This window comes from Epinephelus moara, chromosome 18 (assembly GCF_006386435.1).
Source record: "Epinephelus moara isolate mb chromosome 18, YSFRI_EMoa_1.0, whole genome shotgun sequence".
Lineage (NCBI taxonomy): Eukaryota > Metazoa > Chordata > Actinopteri > Perciformes > Serranidae > Epinephelus > Epinephelus moara.
Window position 1 is genome coordinate 15,245,572 of NC_065523.1, and position 14,476 is coordinate 15,260,047.

A 14,476-nucleotide genomic window follows, 5' to 3' on the forward strand; every position below is an offset into this window, starting at 1 on the left:
AACCAATCACAGTTGTCCTGGACATCTGAGCCCAGGATGCAGTGACGGAACATGTTGGAACATTTGCACGTGGAGAGGCAAGGCATGGACATTAATATGGTTTCGTAAAAGACAACACCACAAAAAACATTAATGGACCTATGTCACTGGTTGATTCAACTTTCACTGATAAAAAAGACAAACATAATTTGCTGATCAGTGCTCTAGACTAACACATTTCCTAGTGACGATGGGCTCACTTATGCATATGTTCTATACAAGGAGAATAAATGCATGCACACTTGCACATACTCCTTCCCTGATGCCTGCTCACCCCAGCAGTCATGTGTTGCATGCTCCCATACTGTATGACCCCTGACCTCAACATTAGTATGTGAAAGTCAGTACACTTAGCATGTCCACAGGCAGTCAGGCAGGCAGACAGGCTGTCAGTTCCCATCAGCCATGCTGTTCAGCTGTGATTCAGCAGCTGGATGTGGATCCAGGGGGGGTAAGAAGAGCGCGAGGTGGGGGAAGACATGCAGGGGCTGGCACTCTGTCAACCTTAGTCAGCCCCTCCCTGGGCTTCCCACCGGCCCTTAGGACGTCAGAATGATGGGATGACAAGGAGACACGAAGTCACAGGCAAACAGGTTAATGAAGGCCTGGACCTAACAGGAAAGCTCAGTCACCTCCCCGTCGGACCCTGCTGACTTTCACGTATCACACAAAGTTGCTCATTCACCGCCTGATTCTGCACCGCCGTCATCATAACACCGTCTGAGGCCACAATAAAGTGTGTGCGCAGTTTACATGGTTCTAACTCCAGGCTGTGTGATTAAACCCTTTACTCTGTCTCTCCTTTCCATTTGACAAGTTTTCACTCTGACGTCTGAGGTCCTGTGAGTCACACCCAGAGCCTGTTGGATTGACGGCAAAATGACATTAATGCAAGATGTGACTCAAAGAATATCCTGTAAGTTATGTTCTAGCAAGAAGAAAAATACTGTCTGTTTTATTGAGTATTTCTTAGAAGTTATTGATGGTGACTTCATGCCGTTATTTCTCTTTTTCTTTCTTTCTTTTTTTTTTTTAGAAAAAATTCAATTCCTATAAAGTTTATTTATGGTTGTCAGCTTGTTACTGATCACAGGTATAACCCTTCACACTGATGAGAAAGAGGAAGGACACATAGCCTACCTGTGGCAGTTTCAAAAACCCACTTAAATGAAACCTCTTAAATTCTATTTGTAGTGACAGCAACATGACTGCCAGGTATGGCTGCCTTTCTCTGTCTTCCTCTCCACTTCTTGTTTGTTTGCAATCTGTCTTTTTAGTTTCCTACTTGTCTGCCTTGGAAACCTAGATTTCAGATGAGCACAATATACTGCTTCCTCTTTTCTACAGAGGGAACTAGAAAGATATTAACTTTGATAAACATACACAATACACAGAACATCATTAAGATAGTAAAAGCATCTAGCCTGGGTCCACAACCGAATCGCTGCACACCATCTCTAGTTCTTTCAGCAATTTAAATGTCTGGTGTTGTGCTCATTTATTAACCATTTAATAATTTTGCCAATTCTGTTTTTGGAGGAAATGCTTCCCCAATTTTTTTCCATCTTTCATACCACACAAATGTCATAGGGAGGTGGTTGAGGTGGATGGCAGACACACGGCACATGAACTTTGGTGTTTGCATCTTGTTAGCTGGGTCCCATGTGTGTTTAGGATAAGGCTACCGAAACACAAGATTGTTATTTGAATTAAATGTTGAAAAAATAATCATGTTGTGTCACTGTTAGCTTTTTAATATTTAACCATGATGAGGATTTCTGCCTAACCTTACCCAAGTGCTTTGACCTGCTTTACCCAACCATAAAAACATTATGCTACAGTTTGCAAGAGCAGATAATATTCAGTACGACCACTTAACAGATTTTGTTTTGTTCATTAAAATATCATTTAACCTTTCACATAGTTAAAAAACAGGATTAGGTTTCACTCAAAACACATTTGACCTGATACAGATTCTTGGAAGTCAACTTTCTGAAATTAGCATATGTTAACTGCTCATAGTGACCTTTACCACAGCCTGTGTCAACCAAAAACCAGCCCTCTTTCCAACACAAAATGGCTATTCAAGACTGAATTTAAAAAAAGGAACAAAATGGTGATTGTGTCTCATTATCAGGCTAAACAAGATTGTTTTAGAGAAGTGCAAGAAAATGAAAAGGAGTTGAAGGAGCCAGGTGGTCCAAATTTTAAAGCTAACAAACAGATGGACCATAAAAGCTCAGAAATATTATAGTATGTATAGTAGGCCCAATGAAACAGCTAATTTGCATGCAGCACTAAGAGCACTTTCTTACTGTATATCTAACTGTTACAACCAGTGACGAATTCATGCCTGAATGTGCAATGTGTAATATTGGTTAGTATGCACACGCACACGCACACGCACACGCACACGCAAAGCCTGTAGGATCATCTCTGAGCTGAAATGAAGAGAACAGCAAACCCTTTTAAGACGCTAACTGTAAAGCTGGAGTAGGGCTTTGTGTTTTCAGAGCAACACTCAGCAAAGTTCAGCTGCTGTGGGATACAATTACAGATCAACTTCTTCTGAGCCACTCGATATTTGCTCTTCGTCCTGTTTGAGGTGAAGTCTTTAGCAAGGGCTCGGAAAACCCCAGAAGGCAGAGGAAGAATTGACTTCTTTGTAAACAGTTTAAAGAATAAGGAATAAAAAGAAATGAGAAGAAAAGAACTCCACAGCGACTAATATCTCTTTACATAATGTTAATAATCAGAATTTAACTGACAGGGAATCTCCAGTGAGGTAACTTCTTTGAAGCAATTGATTAATTCATTTCCCATTTGTTTCCACTTAAGTAGCTTTAAAGCTGAATTAATAAGTGTTCTTAGATAAAAAACAAGTCAAATGAAGGCTATTATTGTGAAAGGTGTCGCTCAGCTCTGAGTGTTCAATGTCTTTTAGCTCTGTGTTTTGGTTTTGCCGCCCCGACTTTAGTGTTTTGGTTCATTCTCAGCTCTCTCATTGAACTTGTTTCCACCAGCAGCAGGCAGCTGTCCGTGTAAAAGCTTTGATATGTCCACTATATGCTACCTGCTCAGCACCAAACAGCAGACAAACAAAGTCAACAAATAGCTGGTAAACAGTATTTATTAGCTAAAGAGACAGATATTTCCCTCAGGAGTTGGTGGAGACCAATACCAAGCAACAAGGAGAGTGAATATAAGATTAACGATTGTAATGTTGCTTCATGTCTGATGGATTTATAATGCAGGCATGTTATTCACAAAGGACAAAAAAAGCAGGATTATATACAGATGTGACCACCCCACCCTCCCTGGGACAAATCTCAGATCTGATTCAAATATCAGATTGCTCCTTTAATTCAGCTTTCAGAAGAACCAAATGCATTGCACACAGTGACATTGTTGGTGTCAGCTCTAATTTTTCTTTCCAAAGTTTTGCTGAAGATTTTTTTTTAATCTATTTCAGCAAAATTGTATTAGTTCCATTAATGTTAATGTTAAAGTTAAGGAAACATTATGGTTTCATTTAAATTGTATATAATTATATTCTGTGTAATGATTCAAGTCATTTTGAACTTTTTTTGTGTTAAACCAAGACCATGATCTTTTTATTATTTTTAACTTAAGCACAGTCAGTACCTAAACACAACCATGAAAAGTATATCAAGGTGACTGTTATTATTTGAGCAGACTTTATTTGTATGTTGTATATTTTATCAGAAAACAACTGATATTGTCAATGAACATTTTACTGACACAAACCCTATCAACATTTTTGTGATTTGCCTCATTATGTTGATTGAAAATGTAATGCAGTGGGCAATACATTTCGCGCAATACAAATTTGCTGTAGCAAATTATTTGTACATAAATGATATTGGGTGGTACAATTTTAATTTTGTGTCACCGAGCCTACAGACATAACTACATGAATAAAATGGTCAGAACAATATGCTCTATTCATTCAGTGTTTATCCAACACGCTCAATACATGGACATGCAATGACAAATTGTTAACTTATTACGTTATAAAAAAACGATTAAAATATGGCCTTACCCATGTTTAAAATGACCTGTTGAAGTGAAAAAACGAGTACTGATGGGAACAGACGAGTGGAGTCAATGTTTAACCGGTGCGGGGAGCGCAGGAGAAATGCGCTGCCTGTGTGGACAGTCAAGCGCCTGCGAGTAGGACTTCTGCGGCACTACCGCATCTGGTGTGTCCAGGCCGTTATATCAACAACGCTACATGAACCAGATGAATGACTTTTTCTCTGCAGTGTGAAAACGGCAGCCACTTAAACCACTGACTGTGCACTTGTGGGCAGGGGTGGTAATTGGAACCAGTCAAAATAACCAACGGCCTTCAGATTTTCCGGTCATTGTTGTGAAAAAACGGTCAGTGACCGAGAATATCTGCTTAACGCGACCCCTGGGTGGTACATAGGTACCGGTTTGTCATATTAACTTTTTACGGTGATAATGTTGTGTTTTAGTTTGTGCTGCCCCAAAGTGACCAAAAAGCCATTATTATAGGCCTTTATGCTGTTTAAAATCATCTTCACATTGAAAAACAGTATCACATATACATTCTATATGAGCATGTTATAGTTCTTAGTTCTGGTTTATCACCATCTTTCTTGTCCTCAGTGCTGCTTTTGGTACTATCGACCTTTCCTCTCTCATTACATACCTCAAATCCATCCTTGGTATTACTGGCACTGCCTTATCCTGGTTCCAGTCCTACCTCTCTGACAGACATCAAGTCATCTCTATCAACAACTGTAAATCATCCATAGTTCCTGTTATTTGTGGCATCCCCTTAGGTTCAGTGCTTGGTCCCCTTCTTTTCATCCTTTACCTCGTGCCACTTGGACAGATCCACTGTCAACATGGCTTCCAGTTTCACTGTTGTACGGATGACAATTCAATCTACCACTCATCCAAGACCATCACTGCTTCTACTCACTCCACCCTCACCTTCTGCCGAACGGACAGCAACACATGGATGCAAAGAAATATTCTGAATCTCAGTAGCAATAAGACAAAAAATCACTGGCCCAGACTCCATTATCCACTCAGCACTGATGGTTCCATTGTCACCCCCTTCACCAAAGTCCACAACCTCTGAGTTATCTTCGACCTCACCCTTTCCTTCCGGTCCCAGCTGCAGAAAACCTTATCCATGCACTTGTAACATCCAGGCTTGACTTCTGCAACAGTATCCTCTACGGCACCACAAAAAACTTTCCTTAACAAACTAAAGTGTGTTCTGCTGCTTGTCTACTTACCAGTACCCACTCGGGTACCACATCACCCCAGTCCTCGACGACCTTTACTGGCTCCCGCTTAATTGAAGGATAAACTTCAAGATCCTACTCACCACCTACAAGGCCCTTAACAACCCCCCCCCCCCCCCCTCTCTGCCAGTGTCTCTGCTCTGTTAACGCCAACCTGCAATTCCCCAAGACCTAGCATTGAACCTGGGGTGACAGGTCGTTTTCAGTTGCAGCCCCCTTCTCTGTGGAACTCACTACCAAACCTCAAAAATGCCACCACACTGCCAGTATTCAAAAAGGTCCTCAAAACCACCTCTTTCCCAGCTAACAGCTAACTCCGAATGAAATATTCAAACCAATGAATGTTTTTTATGGCGACACCTCTCTATAAAATGGAATGATGCAGTGTATCACTTAGCCACATTTACCCCACAAACACTTAAGTGTTACATGGAAATTAAACCACAATAACACCACAATACTATATTTACACCACTACAGCAAGATGCCCTTTGCACAGTATAAAACCAGTGTTGAGTAAAGTGTCTCAATAAACCTCCATAAATGTGGCCAATAAGCTCTTAACTGCTGTGGTCAGCCAGTCGGAGAGGAGAGGGATGCTTCTGATGCCATGTAGGTAACACTGATACTCACTGATCCTCTCTCTCTCTCTCTCTCTCTCTCTCCCCTGCTGGTTTAATTACTGCAACCCCAAGGATTATTTGTGTGGTGGTGGAAACATTTGCACTCAGCAGGGAGTTTGAACAAGATTAAACCCTGACAGAGTTCCCCAAAATCAGGCTGATGTAGAAGTGTGTGGTTGCACAGTGTGTCTCACCACCTATAGTATGGGTATATAAGTGTCATCTTTAAATACATAAAATGTCAAATGTCAGACTTTCCTCAGATTTCTCAGCTGTCATCACATGGAGCATTAACAGGGTTCCTGCATGTGAAATCCTCAGCTGAGAGGAGAAAACTCCACATCCATTCAAGAATATTCATCTTATGCCACCAGGCTGCATGAAAGAGATTCTAATACTGACTTTAAGATTCAGACACTCAACAAGCGCTTGGCACAGTCACAGCTTCTCCTGTATTAGCATAATCATCACCGAAGGTGTTTCATTTGCACATCTCAATAAGGTGATATTCAGCCCATCGTAGAAAACGTAAGACCAACATTTTTGAGAATGATCAGAAATATATGGACTGTAAAGTGAGGTACAGCTCATAGAACATGTCTGTAAGGCGTTAAGAAAGACAGAGTACGGTTTTTAATCCACTCCTGATACTGTCCTGGTACAGAGGCTGTTGAGCAAAAGTCTCATGAAAAGAATAGAGTGCTCCAGGGATGACATTTTCTGTACACTGACATTGAAGTTAGCATTGCCCTGGTTCCCTAATCAAAAAGCCAATGAGATTTTTCCATTGGATTTTGGATTATTGCAGAGAATAAGCCCTGTAGCATACAAAAGTTTATGATACTTATGTGTTATGCTCAGCAAGATAATCTTCCTAACACTCTTTTGAGATTTCTGAAGCCTAAATGCAATTGCCAGAAGCAAAAAGCTAATATTACGTTATAAACGAACTACACTACAGTCCCATGACTTGATGTCACCACCATAACCTGACTGTAAAGCCATGTTCGGCATGATGACGTTCGGTAGTCTCATTTAGCCACTTGTTAGCAACCGTCTTTTTTCAGACTATTTACTGATGTATTGTATGTCATAAAACAAAACATGAAAGTCTTTTTAAGCTTGTGGTAACCACACACCTTTTGGACATCCAACCAAAATCCACTGACTTCATGACAAGGGAAGAGGAAGTGGAAAAATGCTAACTAATTTCTGGGTTTTAGGACTCATTCCTAGGGCAGTCTTTAGTTTGACATTTTGCGAAATTTACTTATTCCCCTTCTTGCCAAGGGTTAGATCATTGTTTCCCAAGCTGGGGGTCCCTACCCCCAATAAGGCTAANTATATATATATATATATATATATATATATATACAGCGGGCCTAGATCTCAACATTTCAAGCATATCTGTGAAAAAAAACGAATTAAAATTGTTATTTTATAAGTTTAGATTATTATTCAAGATATAAACCTCAAAGAAAATCTAACAGGATAAGAGCAAGAGTAAGACCTGAACACAAGCCGTATTCACAGAGCCGTCACTCTCTGTTAAATGGCCTTGTCACGCATTAGAAAAATATGCACTACGCAGTTAAAACAACCAAAGGGCTAACAGGACAATGGCCAAGTGTCAGGGAGAAGAAAGCACTGGATTTTTCAGAAAGTATGATTCTTAAAACAAACAATCAAACAAAAAACATAATACAGACAGAGAATCATATAAAAGTTCCAATAAAATATCATGAAAACTCATCTCAGATGCAATATAGGACACAATCATGGATGTGTAAGTAGACCTGGATAAAGCACTGGCAGCAGCGCCCTGTTCATTTCTATAAAAGTTGCTAAAAGGCGCATGAGACCAAATTGTTCTGGTGCCACATATAAAATCACTCAGATAACGTTGTGCTGCCACTAGAGTAGGCAGACCAGAGATTTATGGCAGCTGAGCACAACCGAGTGCAGCCAAGCATCTACCTGCTGCTGGCTAAGTGGCTAACTTCCAGTTCAGCGCTCTGCTAACTTGAATGGGGATAATATGATTAGATTTTGCGGCTCTTCTAGACTTCAAAAATGTTAGCAGACCAAATGGATCAAATTCTGATCTTTAAACGAGTCATTTCACGGTGGTTATGTCGCTCAATAAAAAGGAATCCACTGATTTACAGATGTCTTTTTCCCAATGTAAGTCAATGGGACCCTGAAAATTGTAGTACCGCTGTTTGGGCACTATGAAAATTGGCTTCAAAGTGGTTGCACATGGGGGAATGGAAATAATACGCTCAAAATTCTTTTTTTTGTTTGTTTTAGTTTTTGTTTTACTAAAACAACATTAACAGCATAACATTTAATTTATGCAACAATCTGAGTGGATTTAAGAAAAATGAAGCAGCGGTTAAGCTTTTCTGCCTTGTCTTCATTTGTCAACATCATCTCTGTGCTGAGAACATGATCAAACCATTTATTCCTGGCACGTAGCATGCATCTCTCTTTTTCTCTCATCTGTCTTTTGTTGTTTCATTTATCTGGTTTTTTTTTTGTGTTTGTTTTTGTTTTTTTTCCCTATTCGCACACTGCTCTCTGTTTAGATCAGACCCTTTGTACCTTTCAGAGTTAGCTCTGCTAATGGCTGCTTTTTGCTTTTAAGTTGTCACTTCAATAAGGAAACTATAGTAATATTTATTGCAGCAGTCAATATTTAATTTTTGTCTCTGGAAAATACATAAAATAGATTTCCTGGGAAGCATCAGATCAGCGGCTCAAAAGAAAACCCTCGAGATTCAGTATTTTATTTGAATCCTGATGAAATGAGTCACCAGGAAATCAATCTCTTTGGCATTGAAGGAAGTTTGCTAAGGGTGCATCAGATACACACTGGACAAAATAACTGGTGGCATTGCACCATTACACATTGAAAAAAATCTGACAGTTAATCTTATTCAGTACATCTAAAGCAAAACAATAATCTGCAATGTTCACTGACATTTAACATAAAAATAATCAAGTAATAAACCATAAAAAAAATGAGCTGCAATAATCTGAATTAGTTGCAAACATCCTGAGAGCATCCTTTGCATCAATAGCCAAACTTTAGACACAAATAAATGAGTGAATTCTGTTTATTTATTAATTTAGATGACTGTAGTTTAGAAGACCTGAGAAGTTTCAAAGAAACTGAATTCTTTTTGTAGCACTTTCTGATGAAAATTTAATGATTCCCTTGATAAAACTGTGCTGTTGCTGCAGCAAATGACACCAGAAAATAAAACATGTGATATGAAACAGAATTGAGTGAATGGGGTGAAAAGGATGAAAAATTCAATGTAATTTAAATCACAGCATGTGCAAAAATAACAGCAGCTGAACATGATGATACACAAAACAGGCTGAAAATATGCATGGTAACAAAAAATCTGCATTAAGTGTGAAAAATATTCATAGCATTTTAAATAAAGTATAGAAAGTTGTTTTATACTGTAGGGAACAAACACGAACTGAGATAACTGTCGATAATTAATATCCCATAATTTGGTGTGCATCTAAAAGGCTCAATGAAATACAGTTTTGTTCAGATAATGTGTAAAATACACAGTTTTTAGTCATGATGGCTGCATGTCTCAGTGGACAACAGTTGATCCATCAGTCCCCCACTTAAGTCCAGGCTGAATTGTCTCACTATTGGATACTGACTCCATCAGTCTTAGCTGGACATTTTGTTTAGTGCTAATTCTTAAAACATTAGCAGCTAACACGTTAAACTGGGATGCTGAACATAGTAAACATTATACCTGCCTGCAGCATGTCAGCACTATCATTGTGGGCATATTGCCATGTTAGCAGTAACATTCAATACAGCCCCACAGCATGACTGTACTCTTAAGGGGCCGGTACACTCCATCAAAAGTGCTTGTGGAATAGTGTTCCTACGCCAACTCAGTAAGTTCAACCTGCCTCAGGAGCTGCTGATTCAATTCGGCACTGATATAATCCAGTCTGTTCTCTGCACATCCAGCACAGGACAGGAACAGATTAAAACAAAGAGTCAGGGCAGCAGAAAAACATATAGCCGCAAGAGACTGCAGGGTTCAAGCCAGCATGGACCTTTAAAACTTGAAAGCTGAGTAGGATCAAGCTCTTCGACAGCTGACGACACCTGTATAAAAAATAAGCAACAGGTTTTATGATGATCGGACAGAAGCTCATTCATTTACGTCCAAATCTGTGCTGGGCCACTTTGACTTCCTATTGGTAAATTGCAGAGAGCTTTTCAGGACATGCTTCATTGGCTTAGTTAAAAATATCCACCAAGTTTGGTGATATTTGCACAAACCCTATCACTGATTTATGGTCACGTTTTTGCAAAAGGACAATGCAATTGTTTGGAACTGTTGGCGCCCCCTATTGAGCGATTTCAAAATAATTTTACATACTTGGTTCAACATTATTATTTGACATATCCTGCAGGTTTTGGAATGATTAGACCAACAATTTCTAAATACCGTTTAGTTTGTGTTATGCCACGCTCATTTCTACATTTGTAGCACCCCAAGTGATTCAGCTGAATGAAAATCTTAGGGTATGTTCACTTATGTGGACAAATCCTACAGGTTTTGGGAGTATTGGCCCAATGGTTATGGAGTTACGTCCATTTATGTGCTGAGCCACGCCCCTTTTGAAGTTCATTCGTCAATATCCTTAAAACGTGATAAGATGTCAATGAGATTTCGATAACCTTTGATAAAACTTGTTCCAATAATTATCCACAGAAAGTTTGGTATGAATTGGACCTACAGTTTAGGAGGAGATGTCCTTTTTTTTCTCCATAAAAATTCAAAATAGTGGACAATTTAACTTTGGAACTTAGTGGTTTTTATGTGTTTTGTAAAGCACACCGAGCTGCATTTTTGTGTCAAATTTAAAGTCCATCCGATATACGGTGTGAGGGGCGTTGCCTTTCAAAAATTAAATTTTTGGATCTAATTATAGCGATCCCATCTAGCCGACTGGCGTTTAATTTTTTGAACAGCGTTTGCACACAACTTCCTATCATTGGTGTAAATTTAATGTGTCTACAATGTACCATCTCACGGGAACTAACAAAAATATTTCTGAAGAAAAAAAGCAATAAAGTCAAAGTAAATATAATAAGGTTTCAGCCCTTCAATCTTAAACCCCTGATCATTTGGGCCAGCCTGCCCTTCATTCAAGACGTATACACCTAATAAAATCAGGAAATGTGCAGGTAACATCACTGCAGACTCGCCACAACCTGGACACAACCTGTTTAAACTTGTCCCCTCTGGGAGGCGCTACAGAGCACCGCGCTCCAAAACAACCAGACTCAAGACCAGTTTCTTCCCCCAGGCCATTACTCTGATGAACACTGATGTCACTGTCAATATAAATCCTGAATGCTGTATACAGTATATAGACATGTATTGATGCACTTCCTATGCATAAAAAATGTATATCCATTCAGTATTTTTTCTTTACATAATTTTTTTTATTTTCATTGTTGGTCATTGGTGCTTTATAGATATATTTGTATAATTTATATATATACACGCACCTATTTTTTCACATACCTGTGTAGCCTACATAATAGTCCTGTGTGATTTACCTTTATTTGTCCAGCTTTGTTGTTATAGTTGCTATGTCTGCTTCTATGTAAGCACATTGAGAGCAATGCAAAAAAGCAAAAAACAAAATCAAATTCCTTGTTTGTGGACATGCACTTGGCAAATGAAGGTGATTCTTACTCTGATAACGTGGCCCGCAGTCTTGTTCTCAGATAGACCAATCTGCCAGATTTAAAAGCGCCGAAAGCGCAAAGGTTTTAAGATACAAAACAAAGGACATCACAGACAATTTACTGGTCTCATTTAGTGAAACCACTGAGAATTTGCGGGTTCCTTTGAAGGAAAAGGTCGATTACCTGATTTCCAACCCTTGCACAAATGCACACACACACACACACACACACACACACACACACACACACACACACAACACAGGAGAGAAAAGGCTATTTGCTCCATAACTACATACATTGAACTCACATAATTAGGTAGCAGGTAAGGCCTCATGTGGTCAGCCAATCGTACAAACCAGTGACCATAAACTGATTAAACCACAGAACTGGTAAACTGTATTGAGTTTGGAGAAGCGGTGGACCTGAGAGCACAAATCAGCAGCAATGCTTCACTACACACAGAAGAAAACAGGACATCCAGATCAATCTAACCCAACCACATCAGAGAGAGTTCTAGCTGTCTTGTCTGACCCATGCACACTGACAACAGCCTGCATGGAGATTATCCATGCACAGCAGGATGGGACTTTAAAAGGTCAGCAACTGTGATTAGTTTATTACACTTTGCCAAAGCACCTGCCACTGATGAGGCTGGACACAGAGGCATACAGTCATGCTGTTTCTCATATACTGTTAGATCTCAACCACACTGAATTGATGCAGTGCTTTAAGTAAATATGTCAAATGTGAAGCAAATGAGTGGTAAGGGCCAACCAGGGATTTGGATGTGTTTAAGGAAGTTAGATACAGTTTCTATTAAAATATGCATGTAAGAAATAATCTCGGCTCAAAACAGTGCAATTAGCTCTTCGATTTTTATGCAAGCTACCCTTTGAAACCACCATCCTCTCTGGAGCTCCTCTCCATCTCTGTCTCGTAGAGCTCTTCTTTGGTGAGTCAGCCAGCACGGAAAGGCAGACATCAATACTTGATCAGGGGCCAGGCGGCCCGCAGCTACCCAGCTCCACCAGCTGGTCGGGGCAGCTTCACCGTGGAGCGGGATGGAAAGGACCAGAACAGGCTGCTGCAGACTCACTGTGTCCAGAGAGCCAACAAGAAACACTCGGCGGTGCGCAGTCAGCCTCAGGTGGCACCGGGAGGGCACGATAGGCATCTATCTTAAAATATCCCAAACACAAAAATTAAAAATAAAAACGCTGCCTCTCCAGCAGCTGAGGGATTGTGTGTTTGTTGGGAAGGTGTTGTTTGTTTGTTGAGTCCCGCGGGATCCTAAATGTGTTAAGTCCCATGTGAGACAATATGAGACAGCCCAGCATCTGCCAAAGATATTTCCTTTCTCTATTTTCCTCTGCCTCATCACGGAGCGAAGCCGCAGTTCATCTCTAAGGAGGCAGTCAGACCTGTCACACTACGACATCCTCCGAGAAAGCTTTGTCTTGAGGAAGATGAAACACTAAAGACGGACTCCATTCTCATGCTAATAATTATGTAAAGAAAATGCGAATACCATTAAAGTATTACATCATGAATAGATTTCATCGTCATCCGTCAATGACAAGATAAAGAATTACCATTCAGAACTTAGAGATTAGATAGAGGGTGAGCATGTTTATTGCACAATTGTGGCGAGGATTAATTTTAATTTGGAGAGCTGAGTGTGTGCCAGCAAAACAATAACTGGCTTCAAATTGAAACTGTTTATTGGAATCAGTGAAGGAAGAAGTATTGAGATGCTTTACTGAGGAAATACAACAATGGGAAACTTTGTTAGAAGGAAATTTTACTTTTAATTAACAATAAAATGTGCTTAAATACTAAAATGTGCTTAAATATCATTAATATTAACCATCACTGATGCATCAACTTGTAAATATTTTAATGTTGTCTTTGGACATTGTGAAAGAATCGTTAAATAGTTTGACAAAAAAATCTCAAGGTCTCAAGGTCTACTTGCTTGCTTTTTCCAGAGCTTTTAACCACATCTTATTCATGGAGACTGTCAGGTTGAGCAAACTTCGAAAACCTTAAGTTTCAGATCTGGAAAATGTTGGAAAACTGACCTTGGGTTTTCTGTCACACTTGTTACCAAGGTCAAAAATGAATTGTCACGCTTAAATTTTAGTCAGTTTATGCTGTTTGTTTCTTTGATATAGTGTCACTGCTGGCCGATAGGATGCCCTATGCATAGACAATATGCTTACTATATGTGGGGGTATAGCTCAGTGGTAGAGCATTTGACTGCAGATCAAGAGGTCCCTGGTTCAAATCCGGGTGCCTGCTGCCATCTTATCATTGGGCCATACACATAGGGATCTGGGTTGGGAACTGGAGGGTTGCCTGCTCAAGTCCCTGTCCAGACCAAATATGGAGTGTGGACTGGTAGCTGGAGAGGTGCCAGTTCACCTCCTGGGCACTGCCGATGTGCCCTTGGGCAAGGGACCAAACCCCCCAACCGCTTGGGGTGCCTGTCCATGGTACTGTGACATCTCTCCACTCTGTATAGGCAGAGTATAGGTCCTGTTTGTGCATGTGTGTGTATTTTGGACCTGTGTGTTAATGACAACCAGTGTTGAGTAAGGGTTACTTTAAAAGTAATCAAAGTATGTTACTGCTTTACTTTTTTAAAAAGTAACCAGTTACTTTACTGCGTTACTCCCTGAGAAAAGTAACTCAAGCACTTTTAAAGTACTTTTGAGTATTCTACATTTCCTATTGGGCAATGGACCACAGGGCGC

At 39.9% G+C, this 14,476-nt stretch overlaps 1 long non-coding RNA gene and 1 other non-coding gene across 2 annotated transcripts in view; one reads left to right on the forward strand and one right to left on the reverse strand.

The window, feature by feature from the left end:
• Nucleotides 1–14,476, reverse strand: part of LOC126405899 (uncharacterized) — a 153,281-nt gene that overhangs the window by 108,889 nt on the left and 29,916 nt on the right. The gene's annotated exons all lie outside the window — the stretch shown is intronic.
• trnac-gca (transfer RNA cysteine (anticodon GCA)) lies at nucleotides 13,950–14,021 on the forward strand. Its single transcript has one exon. It is a non-coding gene; the product is annotated as a tRNA-Cys (tRNA).